The 12,068-nt window shown below is 41.5% G+C and overlaps 1 pseudogene; it reads left to right on the top strand.

Moving 5' to 3' along the window:
* LOC135939492 (uncharacterized) overlaps positions 1-8,953 on the top strand; it is a 36,493-nt pseudogene extending 27,540 nt beyond the window's left edge.
* The last annotated feature ends 3,115 nt before the right edge of the window (positions 8,954-12,068 follow it).

The raw sequence follows: 12,068 nt of genomic DNA, 5'->3' as shown, positions 1-12,068 counted from the left end.
CTTGCACAGAGAGAAATATTCTCGCGTGCCGTGCGATGCGCTCCCGCGAAAATTTGCAGCTCTCGCGCGAAATGAGATTTAGTCTGAGGAGTTAAATATTTGATTAGTTCCACGTGCACACTCTGTCTCTGCCTGCTTGACTTTCGAATGTTCACGTGTCGCTCCCGCTGGCTTGATACTGCTGGAGAAATTGTGTCAGGCTGGTTTAAATAAGTTTGGCCTGAATTGTGCGCTAGGGAAAGATTTCGAACATGCTCGGCACAAGGGATATGCGTCTGCCAAATGGAATTCCAGATCAGAGGTTTTTTTATTGAAACTGCTTTACATGCAAATGAGTTCTTTGAATCAATTCTGACCACCAAGAGTTTTTCCATGCCACGCCAATAGGTTTCATTGCTTGTTTTAAAGTTCCGGGTGAGCTGATGAAAATTATCTTAATTTTAGAGTTACAACAACAATAAAAAATGCTCCCCATCAAAAATTAGTTTGGGCAATGAAGTATTTACCTCGATATTCCCATTATTTGTAGTAGAGATGGAATAAAAATCAAAACTCTCAGGGATGGGTTTTTAATGTCCCCATCAGCATATTATGTAAAAATCAGATTGGGCGTGTTACATTTAAAATCGCGTAACTGTTATTCTCTATCCTATAATAAAAACACACAGCAGAGATATTGTAATAATTTATATAATTGATTTCTGCCTTTTGAAAAGCTTTTCTGACCCTCTTTGAAGAAATTGTTTTTTTGTTTTTTTTTCTATTTTTATCCCTGTCCGAGGACCGGGAAGGGCGCGCACTGCACTAGCACGAATGCTGAAACCCGGGTCCCAATAACACCGCGAACGGATAACATGGGCGCACCAGGCCGCACAGGGACCCAGCCCACTCAAGGGCCACTTGCCTCCGCACCGAGGACTGCATTGAAACGCTAGACATTTGTCCCGTGAAGCCAAATCACGCATGCTGGAAATGTGCAAACCAGCAAGTAGCGAGTCAGCGCCGGTGCGCCTCCCAGCCCGTTGAGCAATTTGAGCTTTTCGAGTCACTAAACTAACCACTTTTTACCATCTCTGACATTGGGTAGCCAGTATTAGATCTCCGAACTGCTCAAATACCTCCCATTGCTTTGACACTCCTGAGAATGCCTTAACAATGCGAGCCAACGGGCTGGTTTAGCATATTTATAAAGGAGCTACAGTCATTTGGTATAGATAATGTAATACTACAATTAAGCTTTATATGCACGAGAGGAAAATACTACTATTCTTCATTTTCCCCGATTTACTCGTCCGTTTTACAAGACACGTAGAAAAGTATTTTTATATTCCACATAATGAATATGTCGTCTTTTAGAGCAGAGCCTATTTTCGAGATAATGTCAATTTTAATCAATTTAAAATAAATACCGCTTGAAATCTAGACAATTTAGACTTCAAACACATTTTGTAATACAAATAAGCAAGCAAACTTAGCTCCAAGTAAGTGGCATGTTGTCAAAGAAAAGAAAATATATAAATTGGAGCTTATAAAGAGAAATAAAAACAATTAAGGAACATAGCTTGACTATTTACAGTACATTTTACTTTTACTGCCGAGAAATGCGCAAACGATGTGATGCACCAGAATTGCTGCACAAAAAGTGTCCAGAAGCCTCATTTAATGCGCCCATGTCCCACCAACATATTATTCTCTCTCAACATGCAAAATTTTTAGTCACATCAATCAAGGTCTGCTCTCTTAGGTAGTCACGAGTTGCTTTGGACATTAGGCAGATTCCGATTCACCCATGTCACTTCATCTGAGCGTTTAAAAGTGCCGCCACTTCAATCGCGTTGCCTTTGCTACTACAGCAAAGAGCCCTCTAGATGAGCAGTGCTGCTTGAAAGATCAATTAATAAGCCCGTCATCCAGAATGCAGCCGTATGTGTGTCTAAAATGCAGTGCTGTGCTTTTGTCCACAGACCACTGACGGTGCACTACCCGCCGCCGCGCTCGAATAACTCGACAATCCCCTTCCTCACGGTGTGCGTGAAGCCGCTGCACTTCCGCTACGACCGCGCTCTCTGGCTCATCGAGTTCATCGAGATGTACAAGCTGCTGGGAGCGAACCACTTCGTTTTCTACAACAAGTCGATCGGCGACTCGGTGTCACGCGTGCTGCACCACTACGCCGACGAGAAGCTGGTCTCGCTGCTGCCGTGGAACCTGCCGCTGCGCTCGCAGAGGCACATCCGCACCGAAGGCCTGTTTGCCGCCCTCAACGACTGCTCCTACCGCTCCATGCATCGCTTCCAGTACGCCGCCCTCGTTGACCTCGACGAGTTCCTCATCCCTAGGAAGCACTTCAACCTCACCAGGCTGATGGCGCATATCGACCCGCCACCGCGCACCCTTCCGCCCAGGTACAGGATCAAGGCTGAAAAGAAGTCGAGGTGAGTCAAATCAGTTTTTTATTCCTTTGCTAGGCAGAATATAGAAATGTTTCGGATTTTAAGGATTATTATTGCGTTTTTTGGAGGAGTGTTATTGTCGTGAACTAATGACGTGATTCACACGCTGCACCCATTTTCAAGGTCTTGCAATTTTAATTAAATTCCGTGCCTGAACATACCCAGGAGGAAAAGAGTAGAAACATATCAGCAGTAGTGGCTCGTAATTGGCCCAAAATTGTTTTACCCAAATCAATAAGACTGGAATTTTCCCGATAGAGATGGCATTTTGAACGAATGGTTGGCAGAATCCGCCCAAATGTTTGAGGAATGGGAGAAATGAAATTTTCTTCTTGAAATCCGATCAGTGTTTCTTAAGATTTTCAGAGAAGAATGTCCATTGGCTCGCATTATTGGAAAAATAACATTTAGATTGCAAGGCTAGCAACGTAACCAATACTCTGCCAGTAGTCTGAGCAGCCCACTTTCGCCTGTGAGGTTGTGCTGAAGTATTCTGAAATAAAGTGAAGATTTATGAAAAAAATACGGAGGCTCAAAGAGACCATTCATTCACAAATTTAAGTCCTGAATTTCTTGGAAAACTTTGAAAATATATAATTAGTTGTAAAACGTGGCAATATGTGGTGCAGTTTTTCGGCAGTTTAAGAAGTTTGAACATGTTAATATGTCTCGTCTTTACAAAAGAGCAAAAATACCTTCTTTATGTGGAGATCAACTTAACTTACATTTTGGAAACCATTCTCTTCGTACAAAAGCCTTGAAATAGAAATTTCTGTAACGTCTTGCATAATATTAATCAAAAATTTCCCTTTAGCATTCCACGCTGGTTCAAGTCCAATTATGGATGATGACGCTGCCACAAAAGAAGCAATTTAAATACTTTTGCGTTTAGACGTGCGGCTCCATTTTTGCGCGTGTCACTCTCTAAACGAGCAAACTTCTGGCTGGGAAAAATTCGCCGCAGAGTTTAATTTAGTCGCGTGTGTGCCCAGAGGATCAGCTCGGGAAATTTTAATAAACGAGCTGCTTTGCATGCGCAACTTCCCGCGCGCGTCGTGTGTCGCTTGCTCTCGCCATGTGCGAAAATGCGGCTAGGCAACCTGCTCGGCATGGCGAGCGAGCCGGTTGCCTGTCCTCTTTTCCACGGAAGCTGCTGCTGCCACTGCTAGCGTCCCAAGAAGCTCGTAAAAACGTGAATGAGAATTCGCAGAATCCTGCGAATGCGAAGGCAAGAGGTGTTTGGAAGGCTTGCATGCTGCAGTCGCGTAATAAAAAATAAAGATATTTACCACCGGCTGTGCCTTTGGCTGCCGAGCTGTCTCGCATCAGCAACTTTATGGCGGATGAAACGGCTTTCAACTACGCCGTTTCGCAAATACTCAAATGAGGAGGAAATTTTATACATTTTAAATTGAAAATTCCAATTTCAAGCCAATTTTGCTATCACTACATTCCCGAGTAAATTGAATTAAAAAACATTCCATGTGATATTTTGTATCGTTCTTAAAAATTTTCTCTGGTGCCTTTCAAGTAAGCTTTAATGTTTTTCCCAGAGAACTGAAATGACATACTGATTTTCCCTCTGTTTCCAAACGATGTTTTTTGTTACTTCTTTTGGATTTAAGGGTGTATGGGGTAGAATTACCCTGCTGTGCCACAGTAAAAAATGCATCTAAAGTGGCAATATTCCCTACAGGGAAAGTTTGAGCGAAAGCCGTCATTTGCATATATTTATGCAAATACGCATAATGCAATACAAGAGGGAATTCTTTAAATCAAATCATTGTCTGATGTATTTAACTTCAAATTAATCTTTCTCAAGATTAAATTCAGTTAACCATATATAAGAAAGTGACTAAAAACAAATTTTTCATGCAAGTCTTTGACCCAGCAAACTTTCTATAGTTAGCGACTGGAAGTGAATCCTCTATTTTTAATGATGCATGTTGTAAGCTTCAAGCACCAAGTAATGCATACAAATTCTTGACACCATTTGCAGAAAAACATGTTCAAGTTGTGTCGAAAGCAAGTCTTAATTGCAACCCACTAAACTCTTCACACTGCTCCGAGCTAGAGAACTTGTGCCACTATAACAAACACCACTCACACTCAGGGTCAGTAATCCAATCCAAGAAAGTTAATTAAAACTCATCCTAAAATCATCCTCGTCTCTCTTGCAATTAAGAACACCGACATATTAATTAGTGGCGGTCGCACAAAAGTAGCTCGTCAGCAGTCAAACCGGAGAGTGCATGTAACCAATTACAGCAAGTGCATACAAATCCGCCCGCTGCCGCTGCCGCCGCCAAGTGTCAGCCAGGCAACTCCGTTGATTACTAACGACGCCTGTTTGCATTCAGTCAGTGTGCAGGCGCGAGAGGAGCATCAAGGCGAAATGCAGTGGAGGTGATTGTACTCGAATTACTCTCAGCAGCAGGCTCCCTCTTGAGCTTACTTTGTTTGCCGAGGCATAATCAGCATTCGCGCACACACAGAGCACAAGATTCGCGAACGTGGAGCGTGCAATATTAGTTTTGCGCGCGCTCATTAGGCGCAAATTGCTTGCTAGCTTGATTACGTGCGATATGCAAAAAGAGGCGGATTTGCGCGCGACTCGACGAGCCAGAGCCACGCTGCAGTTGCCAGGGCCTTCGTCTCGCTCTCTCGCAGCTGAATTATTGGCTAATTTCGCCAGACGTGACACTGACGATATTTCAAGCGGGGGAAAATTGGTCCCTCGTTTTTGTCTCCCCCTAAACTTGACGAGCCGTGGTTGCTGCGGAAAAATGAAAAAGTGCCCGGGTTTTGCATTTTAGGCACGTACGCTTTTATTGCTACGACCAGGGACAATATTACTACCCACACCGAGTTTTATTATCGCTCTCGCTGATGGTTGTTTCACGCACAAAAGGCAGGAACTCGGCCCTTTTACCGCTTGTTTGACAAAGTGCAAGTAAATTGGCCCAGCGCGGTGGCACGATTTTGGGTGACAATAATTGCTCGCAATAAATTCACTCAATAATTAAACCAAAATGTTGATAATGAAAAAATAAAATCTAATTAAGAGGATAAAATAAATTTTTGAATACAAATTTTTACCCGTTTTCAATACATTTAAAAAATATTTGAGCTCTTGGATTGAAAAATTTCTCTACAAACTTCAGTACATTGCCTTCAAAAATAAATACTCATTTTCTTGAGCCTATAAGAGTTCAAATGTCAGTGGTGATTCCTTAAAAATACTATTTTTAATTGAAAACCTCCTAATATTAATTTTCAACAATATAGGACCTTTTTTCAACTGAATCCCCTTTCCTGCTGGGGAAAAATGCACTTCTCTTAACATGATGCGAAATCCTTTTATTTTCATGCTAACAGTCAAACAATAAAACACTTTTCTATAGTAAAATATTTTGCCTGACTCACAACAAATAAAAAACTGCACTTCTTCATTTTAAACTTCTTGCTGAAGTTTTTACGCACTGAGAGTGAAACAGGTTAATTAGAAAAAATGGCTGTTGAAAGATATTTTATTGAGTATATATAGTGATTCCTTAAAAGAGAATTGACAAAAAAGTAACCAACTTTTTCTGCCCTCCATTACTATTCCTCACCAGCCTGCTTTTTAGGTTGACATTTCAAACGTATTTGCCCTATTCAACAGGGTTGTTGATGTTTCAAATCAGCGACCCAGCAAACACGCAGCAACCCCTATTCAAGATAATATTTCACGACAGCTGCCTCTGTGCACATCACGAAGGACAATTTATCAGGCAGTGTGGCGAGCAAGCGAGTGGGCGGGCGGGCAGCGGTGTACACAACGTTGTGTGTAGCTCTGTGCGGCACGCGTGCAATAATTTGTTTGCATTTGTCCACAGCCCGGCAGCGGCGGGGGCGGCCGCGTCGACGACGAGCAAGTCGCCGTATGGCGCCTTCCTCTTCCGCAACGCCTTCTTCTACCTGTACTGGGAAAACGACACCAAGGTGATGAAGAGCGTCGACGACCGCCCGCCACCCTACTTGCTCACCCTCTCGAAAACGAGGCGGCTTGTCAAAATCCACAAGAGCGGCGTACGCAGCAAGTACATCGTCAGGCCGCAGGATGTGGTTGAGCTGGGCAACCACGTCGTCTGGGAATTCGCACCTGGTAGGCTTTTTCAATGATATTTCGGTTAGCAGGAACATTGGCCCTCAATTTGCCAAACACGAGGAAAGACAAAAACAACCGTTCAAATGGATATGGAAAGTACATGAATTCAATATTCCAGGCAAAGCTGAAAAATAAAAAACAGAAAACTTTAGCTTCTTTCAATTATATAAGTTAATTTTTCAGTAGCACATATTATAGATTTCACGCGTTTTCTGTGCTCATTGGAACAACTGTGTGGGTATATTTTTTATTATAATACTCCCAAAAATGCATCACATCGATCATGGAGTATGAAACCCAGTATTTTACAGCGAAATAAAAGATTTGAGACGCTTTGGAACCTATATCAGAGGATTGTTAAGTGGTTTCAAGTTTTATTGGCTGTTTCAAATGGTTCCAACCAAATACCTGATCCTGACATGTTCTTTATGATGTGCTTTTATCTTTCCAATCAATACCTCAATTATAGTCCTGCCACCGATTTCCGTTCAGCATTCAAAAGATCAAAAGCGCGGAAATTTTACTTAAACTCAAAGACGTAAAAAATATTGCTAGTCGAATAGCGTCTCTATATAACAGTCTTTCTTCTCTAAATTTCTGTTCATTGTATTATTTCTGGATGAATATAACTAATTTTTCCGTCCAGTCTCTTTAAAAAAATATCTAATCAGTGATCAAACGTCACTTATTAATTAAGATAAATACTCTACTAGGCAATATTAAAATTTGACTTTTCTGATGTGCCCGCCACGCCACAGGTCGGTCGGCTTTCACCATTCCAGAGAGCCTGGCACTGTCACACCACTACCGCATCTGCGAGTTCGGCGGCTTCGAGTGCACGCGCCAGCCGAGCGTGAAGGACAGGCTGGCGCACAAGTACGCGCCGGCCCTGATGCACAGGGTGCGCAAGGTTTGCAGTTCCGTCTTTCCAGAACTGAACGGCGATTGTCCGCCGGCGCCACCGCTCGGCTCCCCCTGGTGACACACCGTTCCGCTTATCACCATTCTCGCTACAGATATTTTTCTTACGAAACGCGCACACGTACTGCTGGGTGACTTTTTATACAGAGGGATCTATACGACAACCACTTGACGCTGCAACAAAATTAAATTCGATGATAATTATTCAAATATATATGCGATACACGGGAACTAGTGTGATGAAAGGGCTACCAGGTATAGATTCGAGGTTGTTTTTTTTTCGTTTGTGATTGGGGGTGAACTTTGGTTTCGGAAAGAGCATTGTTAGCTAATCATTTAGTGAAAATTCAGCATATGCGCTGACTCAGTGATCGGTTTATTCCATTATCGATTGAATATAGGAACCAATCTACGCTGTCTTTATCCCTGTGGCCTCTCTTGACGAAAGATAAAAAATAATCTCTTTTTAGGTGTAAATATAATTTCAAAAACATAAATCATCAAACTCTGACCCAAAAACTCCTGCCTAACAACAAAAGTTTCTTTCTGAATTAAATACCAAAATAATTAAAAAATACTCATAACTTTTCTTCTAAATCACCAGAAAACAAGTAAAGCAGCCGTTAAGTTCAATCTTTTGTTCCCCACTCGAATGGCAGGAGTTTTTTAATCGCAAGCGCCTGAAAGTGCGCATAAAGTTTTGAAAATTTTACGAAGCTCTCGAAGCACACGGAAATAATTTATCTCGTAAAGCAATTAGGATTGATGAGATATCAAATTACGTGCCTGTTTTCGCATCAGCGCGACACGCATAATTATTCCTAGCCCCGCCGCAGATCTAAATTACCACTCACACTCTCGTAATGTAATAGGCGTCGCTGTCCGCCGCCCCGAACTCGTCCAAGGGTCCGCGATTAATTACACACTCCACTTCCCATTCTTGACGTTAATTGGCCTCCGCAATTTGATTGTTAAGTGTCCTTTGAATGGTGACCCAAATTTGCGGCCAATATCAGCTCGCGAGAGAAAGCGTTTGCGGAGGACGGAAGAAAAGGCTTGTAAAAATGTAATGGTATATGCATACAAGTGTGTGCAAAAGAAATGAGACGCTTTTTGTGACGGTGCCAAGGGTAAAATCGATTTGAAAAAGTGCTATGTGAAGAGGTTAAGTTCCGTTTTTATCCGCAGAAAATTTGTCACTGTACGCACAGGGTTGAACCTGAACATTTATGGTCTAGCGCCTGTTATTTGTTTCTGATTGTATGAGTGCATGGTCATGAGGATTTCATTAAATTGTGTGAGTCTATACATACGTTCAGGAAAGACGAGATGAATGAATAAATACTGTGAAAAGTCTACTTCCACCTACTATGCCTACTGTGAATATAATATATCTTCAAAAATAAATGACAGTAGCCATTGAGTCAAATGACTGTTTTACTCTGAAAATCCGAAACTAATATTAAATTTAAGATGCCATAATCGTACCTTCTTTGCAGATTAAATAGATTCAAGAATTATCTTTTGGTTACATCAAATAGCTTCACTGTAAAATAACTAAAAATAAAAAGGAAAAATTAGCAAATATCACAACTGAGTTTTGTTTAGAATAACAATATAAGGAAATAACCAGTTAAAGTAGTTACTGGATGCCATATAACGGTTTAGATGCGTATATTTCCTACGAAAAGGGTATAATACAAATAAACGATCTTGAAAGATCACCAATACATAGTTGTGCTGGCTGGCTCAACTCAGCTATAACCCCTTTACTCTCTGGCATCTTTAGGGTATGGCCGACAGGAATCCACATCTGATATTCCAACTTCAACCGCGCTGTTGCACGACGAGAATGCTGTTAGTAGTGTGCCAGGTGCGGGCAATGATGTTTATGTCTTCGATTTTTGCTCTTTGGTGTTTATTTCCGAACATTAGGCCTTTTATGACCTCAGTTTTCTAGGCAACGGTATAAAATGGCGAATTCATCTAGTTAGCCTGACTGAGTTGTATTTTATGTTACCTTCAAGCATCAAGCTATTTCTCTGTTTAGCTCATACATCACACTACACAAATTATGGAATACAATACGGATTTATTTCAGACACGAATGAGGACCAAAATAAAGATTTAAATAATGAAGTCTGTATGTACATTTTCATTTCGCCTTTTTCTCCGCCGAAGGAGAACTAATGGCCAACCTTTTTTTGCAAAAGCATAGCTGGGAATTTAATATAAATTCCATTGATTCGAGAGGGGTCGCGCCGAGAGAGAAAAGAGCCCCCTGGCGGACCAACCTTCTTTCCCGATGTAAATATTGGGCGTGCTGATGGCTTTTGTTCTTGGTACACGCGCGCTGCTCCTTTGTTGCTGCGCTGCGTGCCTTTTGGTGAAATATGCAACACACAGACGCTCTCTCCCGCTTTCGCTCCTCTCGCTGGGTTTTGCTTTGAAAAATAAAAAAAACGAACGCGAACGGGCGCTCGCTAGCGCAAAATATTGCCGGCAAATACATAATGAAACCCTAAGGAGTTGCTGGCTGGCGTGATGCAGCTCAGGATGAAATACACACATCACCCCGACGGCAGCTGCTGTTTTTCCAATGAATTTTTGCCCGATGTGCAAAGTTGCTGGGCTCTAACTGGCACACTTTTTTCCCAAGCAAAACTCGACACAGCCGCGCGTGCAATTAATTCATTTCGCTGGTAATGCTTCCGACCCTCATGTTAACAGCAAAGTTTTCACCACCCTCTTTTGCGAAATGAGAGTTGGGAGCGTGGAGAATAGGATAAGCGCGTAAATTTGTAATAAGTGCATGCCAAACCACAACAAACACTGTTGCCGGGCTATAAAAGAGACAAAAAGCGCTGGTTTTGAAATATTCAAGAGGGCGTTTCCTATACATAGCAAAATTAACTTCGAACACGAAATTTTGTAATACTTACTAAACTCTTGAAACTGTAAGCTTGAGTGTTATAAATGTAAATAAACATCTGAACATCAAATTTCCAAAAAGAGCCATCCCGCGTTATGACCTCATTAACTTGCCCCTCACAAAAATTGCAACCTGATACCCGGGTAACATCTTCCTCCTGACAAAAACCCTATTCCCGACGCCTCTGGTGTATAGTATTACGCACGCTACCATTTTCCGAAAAAGTTTCTTTCCGCCGCACCTCGCGAAAATAGGCAGCAAATAATAGCTTCTCCCCCTAGAAGCAGGTCGCAATTTTTAAGCACCCGGCGTGTGTATATGAGAACAAACGACGTGAATACTGGTTTTTGCAAGTCTGCTGCGCACGGCACGTTTAATAATCACTTTGAACCAGGCCAAGCAGCACCTTCTTTTCATGTTGAGAATTTCCCTCGCGCAAAACTCAATTATTCGGCAGATATATCGCACTCGTAATAAGTCACCGGTAAAATCCCACGACGGTGAAAAATTATTTCGAGCGCAAAACGGCGCTTGCCGTAAATGTGATTTAGAACGGCGGCAAGGCGTCGAAATATATAATAGTGAACTTAATTTACCATCTGGGAGCCACTTTTCCTCGAATCAATACTCTCCTCGCCGCTCTGCAACCAAGATGAATATTGAATAAAATATTATTAAAGGGTTTACGCCGAAATGGCTGGCTCTCTTTTTTATTACCAACACAGTCTACTTTCATTTTGAGACCGCCTACGAAGAGGCTGCGATCTTTTCACCCGGTCTTGTCGCCCGCTCTTCTCCATAAGACACGATCAGCGAAACTTTTATAGAAAGATGCCGCGATATTAAGTGCGAGACTCACGAATGAAGTCGCCATCCGTGATAGTTGATAATTTGCTCGGAACTTTTTTCTATGAAATGGCTAAACTTTTGATTAAAGATAAATACAGCCTCCAAAGAACTTTTCATGTACTTGAGAACAACTCGCTTGCTACTAGAGTATTAATTTTCTATTTGGATGCAATTTACAGCGTCTGCTGGGATCAGAAACGCAATAAAATGTTCCTGCATATAAAATGAACTAATGTGTGCAGAATACTAAAGGTATAGCTGAAATACTTTCCGAAAAGTTAAACTGCTATGCCTTCTGTAATTTTCTAATAAATTGATAAAATCGCTTACAAGCAAAATTATTTTATTTTGCTTACATTTAGAATCAGAGTTGAGATTTTTAAGGTCGCCTCCTCACATTTACAGTTTCAATAATACTAAAAAGTATACACATTGGAGAGGAAACAGTTAATCTCAACAGAATCCTTTGATGCTATGCAACCTGTGAAGCATGCGTGCGAGATGGTTGCATACAGATCGCAGCTCTGATGTTCTGTTGGTTGAGAAACGCTTCGGGCAATAATTCCATGCGGATGATATAAATTATTTACATTATTGAATTTGAATCATACAAATACACACAGACCCCACAAATTAAACTTGAGATGGTATATCACACAATATCAGATTGCTAGCGAGACAAATATTGCGTGAAGTTTTAGGCTATATATTATATAGTGAAGCTATATAACACGGAATGGAGAAATTAATTATTTTCTCCGAC

The sequence above is a fragment of the Cloeon dipterum genome, chromosome 3 (assembly GCF_949628265.1).
Source record: "Cloeon dipterum chromosome 3, ieCloDipt1.1, whole genome shotgun sequence".
Taxonomy (NCBI): domain Eukaryota; kingdom Metazoa; phylum Arthropoda; class Insecta; order Ephemeroptera; family Baetidae; genus Cloeon; species Cloeon dipterum.
The sequence above is the reverse complement of the archived record's forward strand: the minus strand, read 5'-3'. Positions and strand labels throughout refer to the sequence as shown.